The following is a 14,249-nucleotide window of genomic DNA, read 5'->3' as shown; positions in this document are numbered from 1 at the left end:
AAGAATAACCATATATAACCTAAAATAGATCATACCTGTGATATTTGATCACACTGTTGGTTTACCAAACTAGTGAGTAAGGGTGATAACCCAAAACTTGAATACTGGTAATTATCATATGTTTGCCGGTTTATGAATAAAACCAGGCCGTGTCAATAAACACCGGATATTAGTTTACCTCTTACTGGTGACTTATAGTCAAAGGCCAGGCTGGGTTAATAAACACAGTTGAATTATAATCATAAAGCATTATAAGCCTTATCAAATAAACCTAAAAAATCAAGAAGATTTAGATAGTCATAATTGTGGCATTGCGCCGATCAAGAGGGTTTAAGCTATGGTTCGGATACGACCAAAGCCCCCAAGTGATCATCCTGGTGGCCTTACGCCGATCAAGAGGGTATAAGCTTTGGTTCGAATACGACCAAAGCCCCCAAGTGATCATCCCGGTGGCCTTACGCCGATCAAGAGGGTATAAGCTTTGGTTCGAATACGACCAAAGCCCCCAAGTGATCATCCTGGTGGCCTTACGCCAATCAAGAGGGTATAAGCTATGGTTCGAATACGACCAAGCCCCCAAGTGATTATCCTGGTGGCCTTACACCAATCAAGTGGGTATAAGCTATGGTTCGAATACGACCAAGCCCCCAAGTGATTATCCTGGTGGCCTTACGCCAATCAAGAGGGTATAAGCTATGGTTCGAATACGACCAAGCCCCCAAATGATATTGTGGGTTGTGCCCAAGGGGCACCTATGTTTGAGCTGTGCTTTTACAACAGACTCTCTTTGGTCCCTTTAACCTGGGTAGCAAGCCCCCAAGTGTTTTTTTTGGCTTATCAGCCGGTTCAAAGGGCAATCATAACTTCATGCATAAGCCGGAAGCCCCCATGTGACCAATTTTTTTAAGAAAGAACGACAGAGGCCCCGCTTTAGCGGGGATGCCGGTTTATTATATTGATCATAATATATACATTGTCAGAAATATGTACATAAGGAGAGCCTGTGGCTCAGGTGTAGTAAGGCCGAAGATGAGCAATATTCCACGGCCGGTGGGTCTCCTCCTCCGATTTACGTGTCTTTGTGCTCTCGAACATCGATAAGGTAGTATGACCCGTTGTTCAGATTCTCGCTGACCACAAAGGGTCCCTCCCAATGTGGGGATAACTTGTGCATATCAGCCTGATCCTGGATAAGCCGGAGCACCAGATCCCCTTCTTGAAAAGTTCTGGTTTTAACCCGACGGCTGTGATAACGATGCAGATCTTGCTGGTAAATCGTCGATCGAGCCGCCGCTATGTCCCGCTTCTCATCTAACAGGTCCAGTGCTTCTTGACGTGTTTTTTCATTGTCCGCTTCAACATAAGCCGCCACGCGAGGCGAGTCATGACGGATGTCACTAGGGAGAACTGCTTCTGCTCCGTAAACCATGAAGAAAGGCATGTAACCCGTAGACCTGTTGGGGGTGGTATTAATGCTCCACAACACGGAAGGTAACTCCTTCACCCAGCAACCCAGCGTCCTTTGCAAGGGAACCATAAGCCGGGGCTTGATGCCTCTCAGGATCTCTTGGTTGGCTCTCTCCGCTTGACCATTAGACTGGGGGTGAGCCACTGATGACACATCAAGCCGGATGTGCTCACGTTGGCAAAATTCTTTCGTAGCACCTTTGGAGAGATTAGTGCCATTGTCTGTTATAATGTTGTGTGGGAAGCCAAAACGGAAGATCACCTTCTTCATGAATTGAACCGCCGGTGCTGCATCACACTTACTGACTGGCTCTGCCTCTACCCACTTAGTGAACTTACCAACCGCCACCAGAAGGTGGGTTTTCTTATCCTTGGACCTCTTAAAAGGTCCAACCATATCAAGCCCCCAAGTTGCAAACGGCCAAGTGATCGGAATCATCCTCAACTCCTGAGCCGGAACATGAGCTCGACGTGAAAACTTTTGACAACCGTCACATTTCTTGACCAAGTCCTCAGCATCAGCATGAGCCGTCAGCCAATAGAAACCGTGACGAAAAACCTTGGCTACTAGAGATTTTGAACCGGCATGATGACCACAATCTCCTTCGTGGATCTCACGCAAAATCTCACAGCCTTTTTCAGGAGAGAAGCAACGCTGAAACGCCCCTGTGACACTGCAATGATGCAACTCCCCATTGACAATAGTCATTGACTTGGACCGCCGGGTTATCTGCCTGGCCAAAGTTTCGTCCTCAGGTAACTCGCCCCGGGTCATATATGCCAAATATGGGACCGTCCAATCAGGGATAACATGAAGAGCCGCCACCAACTGTGCCTCCGGGTCAGGAATAGCCAAATCCTCCTCTGTAGGTAACTTGACCGACGGGTTATGCAAAACGTCAAGAAAAACATTGGGCGGCACCAGTTTACGTTGAGAACCCAACCGGCTTAAAGCGTCCGCCGCTTCATTTTTGCACCGATCAACATGCTCAACCTGATAACCCTTGAAGTGACCCGCAATAACATCCACCTCCCGTCGATAAGCCACCATGAGTGGATCCTTGGAATCCCAAGTACCAGAGACTTGTTGAGCTACCAAGTCTGAGTCACCAAAGCACCTTACCTGGCTTAAGTTCATCTCCTTAGCCATTCGAAGACCATGGAGCAAGGCCTCATACTCAGCTGCATTGTTAGTACAAGGGAACATCAAATGAAGAACATAACGAAACTTGTCACCTCGAGGGGAAGTGAGCACAACTCCAGCCCCCGAGCCCTCCAATTGCCTGGAGCCATCAAAATGAATAGTCCAATATGTGTTATCTGGATTTTCCACTGATGCCTGCAACTCTGTCCAATCATTGATGAAATCCACAAGTGCTTGAGATTTGATAGCCGTACGAGGCATATATTTTAACCCGTGAGGTCCAAGCTCAATAGCCCACTTAGCAACCCGGTCAGTTGCTTCTCTGTTTTGGATGATATCTCCCAAAGGAGCAGAACTGACCACAGTGATGGGATGACCCTGAAAATATTGCTTAAACTTCTGGCTTGCCATGAAAACTCCATACACAAGCTTCTGCCAATGTGGGTATCTCTGCTTAGACTCAATAAGCACCTCACTGATATAATAAACTGGCCGTTGAACCGGATATTCCTTGCCTGCCTCCTTTCGCTCCACCACAATAGCCACGCTGACAACCCGGGCATTAGCAGCCACATATAACAGCAATGGCTCCTTATCAACAGGGGCAGCAAGAACAGGTGGCTCAGCTAACTACTTCTTCAAATCCTCAAAGGCCGCATTAGCGGCATCACTCCAGACAAAATTATCTGTCTTTTTCATCATTTGATATAGAGGGATAGCCTTCTCTCCCAACCGGCTTATAAACCGGCTTAAGGCCGCAATACGACCTGCCAGACGTTGCACATCATTAACACATGCCGGTTTAGTCAGAGAAGTGATGGCCTTGATCTTCTCCGGATTAGCTTCAATGCCCCTGTTAGACACCAGAAAGCCCAAGAGCTTGCCTGCCGGAACACCAAAAACACACTTGGTCAGATTAAGCATCATTTTATAAACCCGGAGATTATCAAAGGTTTCCTTCAGATCATCTATCAACGTCTCATTCTTCCTGGATTTTACCACAATATCATCCACATAAGCATGAACATTGCACCCAATCTGATTATGAAGGCAATTCTGCACACATGGCTGATACGTTGCCTGGGCGCTCTTGAGCCCAAAAGGCATAGACACATAGCAGAAGGCTCCAAAGGGAGTTATAAAAGATGTCTTCTCCTGGTCCTTAACTGCCATCTTGATTTGATGATATCCAGAATAAGCATCCAAAAAACTCAAACGCTCACAACCCACCGTAGCATCAATAATCTGATCAATACGAGGGAGAGCAAAAGGATCAGCTGGACAAGCCTAGTTTAAATCTGTGTAGTCCACACACATGCGCCAAGTGCCATTCTTCTTGAGTACCAGCACCGGGTTAGCCAACCACTCAGGATGAAAAACTTCAACAATAAAACCAGCCGCCAAGAGCCGGGCGACCTCTTCACCAATGGCCTTACGCCTCTCCTCATTGAACCGGCGGAGAAACTGCTTGACCGGTTTAAACTTAGGATCAATGTTAAGGGTGTGCTCAGCGAGTTCCCTCGGTACACCTGGCATGTCAGAAGGTTTCCATGCAAAGATGTCCCGGTTCTCACGGATGAACTCGATGAGCGTGCTTTCCTATTTCGGATCCAGATTAGCGCTGATGCTGAACTGCTTGGATGAATCGCTAGGAACAAAATCAACCAGTTTAGTTTCATCAGCCGATTTAAACTTCAAGGCCGGATCATGCTTTGTAGTTGACTTTTTCAAAGAAGTCATATCCGCCGGATCAACATTGTCCTTATAAAACTTCAACTCCTCGGTTGCACAAACCGACTCAGCATAAGCCGCATCACCCTCTTCACATTCCAAAGCTATCTTCCGGCTCCCATGTACCGTGACGGTCCCCTTATGACCCGGCATCTTGAGCTGCAGATAAACATAACAGGGCCTTGCCATGAACTTAGCATAAGCTGGCCGTCCAAACAGGGCATGATAAGGGCTCTTGATTTTCACCACCTCAAAGGTTAATGTCTCTGATCTAGAGTCATGATCGTCTCCAAAAGCAACCTCCAGAGCTATCTTACCAACTGGATACACCAATTTACCGGGCACCACACCATGGAAAACAGTGTTCAACGGTTTAAGATTTTTATCTGTCAACCCCATGCGACGGAAGGTTTCATAATAAAGGATATTGATGCTGCTCCCTCCGTCCATGAGCACCTTGGTGAACTTATACCCTCCAACCTGAGGCGCAACCACCAATGCCAGATGACCCGGATTATCAACCCGGGGCGGATGATCCTCTCGACTCCAGATAATGGGCCGCTCAGACCAGCGCAAGTAACGGGGCACTGCCGGTTCAACGGAGTTTACTGCCCTTTTATGAAGCTTCTGATCTCGTTTGCATAAACTCGTGGTGAAGATGTGGTATTGCCCACTATTCAACTGCTTCGGGTTACTCTGATACCCAGACTGTTGCTGCTGATTCCCCTGACCTGACTGTTGATGGTAACCCCCCTGATTGCCCTGATTGCCTCAATTACCTTGATTGCCTTGGAATCTAGAGCTTGAACCGCCACCACCATAACCCGGACCCTGAGAGCCAGATCCTGAACCACCACCCGGTCCATGGTTGCCTTGAAAAAGATTTGAATTTTTGAATTCCTTCACGATAAAACAATCCTTCCAGAGATGAGTAGACGGTCTTTGTCGCGTACCATGCCTTGGGCAGGGCTGATTCAACAGATGCTCAAGATTAATGCCTGATCCTCCGGCCTGTGGGGGCGGTCTACCCTTATGACCCTGGCCATTATTATGTGCATTGGTATTTGCCACAAAGTCCAAACTATTATCAGCCTTGCGCTTACCATTACCTCCTTGATTCACCGCCGGGTTATGCTGCTGCTCTCTGGTGCTGCTGCTCTTCTTTACCTTTCCCGTCTTTTCATCGTCAGACTCGGGGTCCTTGGTACCATCAGAGTCAGCGTATTTTACCAGAGGCGGCATGAGCGTCCCCATGTCATTGCAGTGGCGTTTTAGCCGCCCTAATTTTTGCTTGAGGGGCGTAAAACGGCAATTTTTCTCCAACGTCAAGACTGTTGAATCAGCATTGATCCGGTCTAATGAGTGCAGGATTGTTGAAACCCGGTGCACCCAATGGGTTGTCGACTCACCTTCTTCTTGGACACAGGAGGCCAAATCCACAATTGACATGGGCTGCTTGCACGTGTCCTTGAAATTCTGGATAAACCGGGCTTTTAACTCGGCCCATGATCCAACAGAGTTAGCCGGTAACCCCTTCAACCAAGTACGAGTCGTCCGTTCCAACATCATGGTGAAGTATTTAGCGCATGCAGCCTCATCAACATCCAACAGTTCCATCGCCATCTCATAACTCTCAATCCATGCTTCAGGAGGTAAATCGACAGTGTAGTTGGGCACCTTACGGGGACCTTTAAATCCTTGGGCAACCATACGTTACGCAGAGCCGGGGCGAAACACGGTACACCCAAAGTCCTGAAAGTCACACCTGTCTCGACCGAAGTCGTCAGACGAACCGGATAAGGTTGACCGGCCGCGTACTGCGCCGCCAGCTCGGCCTCTCGACGTGCTCTACCTTGGTCCACCATGTTCTGAGCATCAGCACCACCGCTTGCCGGGTTATGGCCGCGAGGCGGATTACGATTTCGCGCACTACTTGACACGGCCGGCTCGTCAATATGTCTGCTGTAACTCCGGCTTGGGCGGGGGGTGGAATGAATCCTCTCACGGCTGTACGAATAAGCTTGCTGCTCAGCCAAGGATGTCTGAAGGAGCTCTCTAGCCCGCCGCGTCTCAACCGCTATTGGGGACTCACCGTCGACTGGGAGAGCCGCCAATCGCGAAGCGGCCGCAACCATGTTATCCAAGGGGTTAGAGTAATGACCCGGCGGTGTCGGCACATGCTGCGGCGTCGGCACGTGTTGCGGCGGGTTATTGTCTTGACGAGGCGGGTACATCGTGCGCGGTTGAACCGGCGCCCCCGTTCCCGGTGTTTCAGTCCGGTTTACCACTGGCTGGTTACTGGTCCCTGCTCCGGGCGTGTTAAAGAGGTTTCTCGCCTCGTAAACCAAAGGAAGCCTTCTCCTCATCACATCATTTGACGCGTTCTGATCTAGCAAAGCCGGAAGGACTCCAATTGAATCCGCTACGCCTGAACATCCAACTCGGCCCGCATCGTGGCCATCCTCACGTCCTCGGCTGTCAGGTCTTCCTTGGCTTGAGCTATCTGGTCTCTCACCTTTGCAACTTCCGCATTATGCTCGTCTCGATTTGCCCCACTAACCTCGGCCGTCATCAGTGTTGCTAAAGTGTCAAGTAAACCGGACAAGACTTGAGCCGGCGGGTGCACAGGGCCACCTGCCCCGGCCGCTGTTGCCGCTGCTGGTCCGGAAATCAACGCCGCCGCAGTTGAGGAATTCTGCCCTGGCTGTGTACCGGCCATGAAGATTGTGACTCGGTTCGGCGGCTCGTAGGGATCCGGAATACTGTCACCATCGGAATAGCCCCCAAGACAGCCGTCTTGCAGTTGGTACAACGACTCGGTTTCTCCAGTAGATGACTCGCCATCTGAATAAATGATGATCTCACCACCAGATACCGATCTATCCTCAGATTCCGCCCTGTGGATGAATCCCACGAAGGCATGCTTCATGGCAGGCTGAACCCGGGAGGGTCTCGCACGTTGAGCCGTTTCGATGATGTCGGTGCAGATGTCTGGCTCAGGGCCCGGTTCGCTGATCTTGCCGATGAAGACGTGAATTCCTCCAAAGGGGACCCAGTACCCGTACTCAATTGAGCCGGCGTCGGGGCCCCAGCCTGCGTCATTGATGTAGAGCTTACCGCGACGACTCTTGGTCATCCGGCCCACAGCGTACCCCTTGATCCCTTCAAAGCTGCCCTTTAAGAACTCGAAACCACCGTGCGCTGGCCCCACGGTGGGCGCCAACTGTCGTGGAAATGTCACGACGGATGTCCTCATGGAAGGACTTGGTTGTGGAGCCATTGTGACGAGGTTAGCTTAAAGGGGTTAAACAGGACAAAGGACACGGGGAGTTTATACTGGTTCGGCCCCTTGCGGTGAAGGTAAAGGCCTAATCCAGTTTGAGGTGGTATTGCTAGGGTTTCGATGACCAGGGAGCGAATACGCTTTGCCTGGCTCTTGAGTTGTTGTTTCTTGCCCTTAAACCGCCGTCGGGTTGTCCTTTTATATACACAGGTTGACACCCAGCGGTTTGCAGAATCCCGGCCGGCTCATAAACGCGTTCGGCTCGGTTTCTACTCTTTCCTATCTTACAATACAAGTCATACATCTTATGGCGGTTTACATCTTTGGACCCTAATCCGCCTTTGGGCTTTGGGCCTTACTATTAAGCCTCCCTCGTAAAGCGCCATCTTCCATGTCTTCATGGGCTTCAAATATGGGTAAATCACTATGAGCATAACCCGGCCCCTCCTGGGCGGTTTATACTCAATAGTTATATCCCCAACAGTACCTCCCTGCTAAGCTAATAGCAAGGCACACATCAGGTCTCGTACACAACATTGCATACATGATAGAGCCTATGGCTGAAGCATAGGGAACATCTTTCATTTTCTCTCTATATTCTGCAGTGGTCGGGCATTGAGTCTGACTCAACTTCACACCTTGTAACACAGGCAAGAACCCTTTCTTTGCTTGATCCATTTTGAACTTTTTCAAAACTTTATCAAGGTATGTGCTTTGTGAAAGTCCAATTAAGCATCTTGATCTATCTCTATAGATCTTGATGCCCAATATATACGCAGCTTCACCGAGGTCTTTCATTGAAAAACTCTTATTCAAGTATCCTTTTATGCTATCCAGAAATTATATATCATTTCCAATCAACAATATGTCATCCACATATAATATTAGAAATGCAACAGAGCTCCCACTCACTTTCTTGTAAATACAGGCTTCTCCAAAAGTCTGTATAAAACCATATGCTTTGATCACACTATCAAAATGTTTATTCCAACTCCGAGATGCTTGCACCAGTCCATAGATGGATCGCTGGAGCTTGCACACTTTGTTAGCACCCTTTGGATCGATAAAATCTTCAGGTTGCATCATATACAACTCTTCTTCCATAAATCCATTCAGGAATGCAGTTTTTACATCCATTTGCCAAATTTCATAATCATAAAATGCGGCAATTGCTAACATGATTCGGACGGACTTAAGCATCGCTATGCGTGAGAAAGTCTCATCATAGTCAACTCCTTGAACTTGTCGAAAACCTTTCGCAACAAGTCGAGCTTTGTAGACAGTAACATTACCGTCAGCGTCAGTCTTCTTCTTGAAGATCCATTTATTCTCTATGGCTTGCCGATCATCGGGCAAGTCAACCAAAGTCCACACTTTGTTCTCATACATGGATCCCATCTCAGATTTCATGGCCTCAAGCCATTTTGCGGAATTTGGGCTCATCATCGCTTCCTCATAGTTCGTAGGTTCGTCATGGTCAAGTAACATGACCTCTAGAACAGGATTACCGTACCACTCTGGTGCGGATCTTACTCTGGTTGACCTACGAGGTTCGGCAGTAACTTGATCTGAAGTTACATGATCATCATCATTAGCTTCCTCGCTAATTGGTATAGTTTTCTGTGATGAACTACTTTCTAATAAGGGAGTAAGTACAATTACCTCATCAAGTTATACTTTCCTCCCACTCACTTCTTTCGAGAGAAACTCCTTCTCTAGAAACGATCCATTCTTAGCAACAAAAGTCTTGCCTTCGGATCTGTGATAGAAGGTGTACCCAACAATTTCCTTTGGGTATCCTATGAAGACACATTTCTCCGATTTGGGATCGAGCTTATCAGGTTCAAGCCTTTTCACATAAGCAACGCAGCCCCAAACTTTAAGAAACGACAACTTTGGTTTCTTGCCAAACCATAGTTCATAAGGCGTCGTCTCAACGGATTTAGATGGTGCCCTATTTAACGTGAATGCAACCGTCTCTAAAGCATAACCCCAAAACGATAGTGGTAAATCAGTAAGAGACATCATAGATCACACCATATCTAGTAAAGTACGATTACGACGTTCGGACACACCATTACGCTGTGGTGTTCCGGGTTGCGTGAGCTGCGAAACTATTCCGCAATTTTTCAAATGAAGACCAAACTTGTAACTCAAATATTCTCCTCCACGATTAGATCATAGAAACTTTATTTTCTTGTTACGATGATTTTCCACTTCACTCTGAAATTCTTTGAACTTTTCAAATGTTTCAGACTTATGTTTCATTAAGTAGATATACCCATATCTGCTTAAATCATCTGTGAAGCTGAGAAAATAACGATACCCGCCGCGAGCCTCAACATTCATTGGACCACATACATCAGCATGTATGATTTCCAATAAATCTGTTGCTCGCTACATTGTTCCGGAGAACGGCGTTTTAGTCATCTTGCCCATGAGGCATGGTTCGCAAGTACCAAGTGATTCATAATCAAGTGATTCCAAAAGTCCATCAGAATGGAGTTTCTTCATGCGCTTTACACCAATATGACCTAAACGGCAGTGCCACAAATAAGTTGCACTATCATTATCAACTCTGCATCTTTTGGCTTCAATATTGTGAATATGTGTATCACTACTATCGAGTTTCAAAAAGAATAGACCACTCTTCGAGGGTGCATGACCATAAAAGATATTACTCATATAAATTGAACAACCATTATTCTCTGATTTAAATGAATAACCGTCTCGCATCAAACAAGATCCAGATATAATGTTCATGCTTAACGCATGCACCAAATAACAATTATTCAGGTCTAAAACTAATCCCGAAGGTAGATGTAGAGGTAGCGTGCCGACCGCGATCACATCGACTTTGGAACCATTTCCCACGCGCATCGTCACCTCGTCCTTAGCCAATCTTCGCTTAATCCGTAGTCCCTGTTTCGAGTTGCAAATATTAGCAACAGAACCAGTATCAAATACCCAGGCACTACTGCGAGCATTAGTAAGGTACACATCAATAACATGTATGTCACATATACCTTTGTTCACCTTGCCATCCTTCTTATCCGCCAAATACTTGGGTCAGTTCCGCTTCCAGTGTCCAGTCCCTTTGCAGTAGAAGCACTCAGTCTCAGGCTTAGGTCCAGACTTGGGCTTCTTCACTTCAGCAGCAACTTGCTTGCCGTTCTTCTTGAAGTTCCCCTTATTCCCTTTACCCTTTTTCTTGAAACTGGCGGTCTTGTTGACCATCAACACTTGATGCTCCTTCTTGATTTCTACCTCCGCAGCCTTTAGCATCGCGAAGAGCTCGGGAATTGTCTTGTCCATCCCTTGCATATTATAGTTTATCACGAAGCTCTTGTAGCTTGGTGGCAGTGATTGAAGAATTCTGTCAATGACACTATCATCCAGAAGATTAACTCCCAGTTGAATCAAGTGATTGTTATACCCAGACATTTTGGGTATATGCTCACTGACAGAACTATTCTCCTCCATCTCGCAGCTGTAGAACTTATTGGAGACTTCATATCTCTCAATTCGGGCATTTGCTTCAAATATTAACTTCAACTCCTGGAACATCTCATATGCTCCATGACGTTCAAAACGTCGTTGAAGTCCCGGTTCTAAGCCGTAAAGTATGGCACACTGAACTAACGAGTAGTCATCAGCTTTGCTCTGCCAGACGTTCATAACATCTGGCGTTGCTCCTGCACTTATCACACCCGATCATCACGTGGTGTCTCGGCACGACGAACTTTCGCAACGGTGCATACTCAGGGAGAACACTTATACCTTGAAATTTAGTGAGAGATCATCTTAATGATACCGTCGATCTAAGCAAAATAAGATGCATAAAGGATAAACATCACATGCAATCAATATAAGTGATATGATATGGCCATCATCATCTTGTGCCTTTGATCTCCATCTCCAAAGCACCGTCATGATCACCATCATCACCGGCGCGACACCTTTGATCTCCATCGTAGCATCGTTGTCGTCTCGCCAACTATTGCTTCTACGACTATCGCTACCGCTTAGTGATAAAGTAAAGCAATTACATGGCGATTGCATTTCATACAATAAAGCGACAACCATATGGCTCCGGCCAGTTGCCGATAACTCTGTTACAAAACATGATCATCTCATCCAATAAAATTTAGCATCATGTCTTGACCATATCACATCACAACATGCCCTGCAAAAACAAGTTAGACGTCCTCTACTTTGTTGTTGCAAGTTTTACGTGGCTGCTATGGGCTGAACAAGAACCGTTCTTACCTACGCATCAAAACCACAACGATATTTCGTCAAGTATGTGTTATTTTAACCTTCACAAGGACCGGGCATAGCCACACTCGATTAAACTAAAGTTGGAGAAACTGACACCCGCCAGCCACCTTTGTGCGAAGCACGTTGGTAGAACCAGTCTCACGTAAGCGTTCGCGTAATGTCGGTCCGGGCCACTTCATCCAACAATGCCGCCGAATCAAAGTATGACATGCTGGTAAGCAGTATGACTTGTATCGCCCACAACTCACTTGTGTTCTACTCGTGCATATAACATCTACGCATAAACCTGGCTCGGATGCCACTGTTAGGGAACGTAGTAATTTCAAAAAAATTCCAACGCACACGCAAGATCATGGTGATGCATAGCAATGAGGGGAAGAGTGTTGTCTACGTACCCTCGTAGACCGTAAGCGGAAGCGTTATGACAACGCGGTTGATGTAGTCGTACGTCTTCATGATCCGACTGATCCAAGTACCGAACACATGGCACCTCCGAGTTCAGCACACGTTCAGCTCGGTGACGTCCCACGAACTCATGATCCAGCAGAGCTTCGAGGGAGAGTTCCGTCAGCACGACGGCGTGATGGCAGTGATGATGATGCTACCGATGCAGGACTTCGCCTAAGCACCACTACGATATGACCGAGGTGGATTATGGTGGAGGGGGGCACCGCACACGGCTAAAAGATCAACTTCTGTCACTATGGGGTGCCCCCTCCCCCGTATATAAAGGAGTGGAGGAGGGGGAGGGGGCCGGCCTCCTAGGTGCGCCCCAAGGGGAGTCCTACTCCCACCGGGAGTAGGACTCCAACCCTTCCAAGAGTAGGAGTAGGAGGGAAGGAAGGAGGAGAGAGGGGGAAGGAAAAAGGGGGGCGCCGCCCCCCCTTCCTTGTCCAATTCGGACTAGAGGGGGAGGGGGCGCGCGGCCTGCCCTGGTCGCCCCTCCACTTCTCCACTAAGGCCCAATAGGCCCATTACACCCCCCGGGGGGTTCCGGGTAACCCCCCGATACTCCGGTATTTGTCCGAACTTACCCGGAACCCTTCCGAAGTCCAAACATAGTCATCCAATATATCGATCTTTATGTCTCGACCATTTCGAGACTCCTCGTCATGTCCGTGATCATATCAGGGACTCTGAACTACCTTCGCTTCATCAAAACACATAAACTCATATTACCGATCGTCACCAAACGTTAAGCGTGTGGACCCTACGGGTTCGAGAACTATGTAGACATGACCGAGACACGTCTCCGGTCAATAACCAATAGCGGAACCTGGATGCTCATATTGGTTCCTACATATTCTACGAAGATCTTTATCGGTCAAACCGCATAACAACATATGTTGTTCCCTTTGTCATCGGTATGTTACTAGCCCGAGATTCGATCGTCGGTATCCCAATACCTAGTTCAATCTCGTTACCCGTTCCGTAATACATCATCCCGCAACTAACTCATTAGTTGCATTGCTTGCACGGCTTATAGTGATGTGCATTACCGAGAGGGCCCAGAGATACCTCTCCGATAATCGGAGTGACAAATCCTAATCTTGATCTATGCCAACTCAACAAGTACCATCGGAGACACCTGTAGAGCACCTTTATAATCACCCAGTTACGTTGTGACGTTTGGTAGCACACAAAGTGTTCCTCCGGTATTCGGGAGTTGCATAATCTCATAGTCATAGGAACATGTATAAGTCATGAAGAAAGCAATAACAATATACTAAACGATCAAAATCTAAGCTAACGGAATGGGTCAAGTCAATCACATCATTCTTTAATGATGTGATCCCGTTAATCAAATGACAACTCATGTCTATGGCTAGGAAACTTAACCATCTTTGATTCAACGAGCTAGTCAAGTAGAGGCATACTTGTGACACTATGTTTGTCTATGTATTCACACATGTACTAAGTTTCCGGTTAATACAATTCTAGCATGAATAATAAACATTTATCATGATATAAGGAAATATAAATAACAACTTTATTATTGCCTCTAGGGAATATTTCCTTCAACCGGACCCCCCCGGGAGAACTAATAGGCCTCATGGGCCTTAGTGGAGAGAGAGAGGGCCGGCCAGGGCAGGCCGCGCCCCCCCTTGGGAGTCCGAATTGGACAAGGAGGGGGGCGGTGCCCCCCTTTTCCTTCTCCCTCTCCTCCTTCCTTTCCCCCTCCTAGTAGGAGTAGGAAAGGGGAGTCCTACTCCTACTAGGAGGAGGACTCCTCCTCTCCTGGCGCGCCACAAGGGCCGGCCGGCCTCCCCCCTTGCTCCTTTAGATACGGGGGCAGGGGGCACCCTAGAACACGCAAGTTGATTGTTTCCAGCCGTGTGCGGT

The sequence above is a fragment of the Aegilops tauschii genome, chromosome 5 (genome assembly GCF_002575655.3).
Source record: "Aegilops tauschii subsp. strangulata cultivar AL8/78 chromosome 5, Aet v6.0, whole genome shotgun sequence".
NCBI classification, from domain to species: domain Eukaryota; kingdom Viridiplantae; phylum Streptophyta; class Magnoliopsida; order Poales; family Poaceae; genus Aegilops; species Aegilops tauschii.
The sequence above is the reverse complement of the archived record's forward strand: the minus strand, read 5'-3'. Positions refer to the sequence as shown.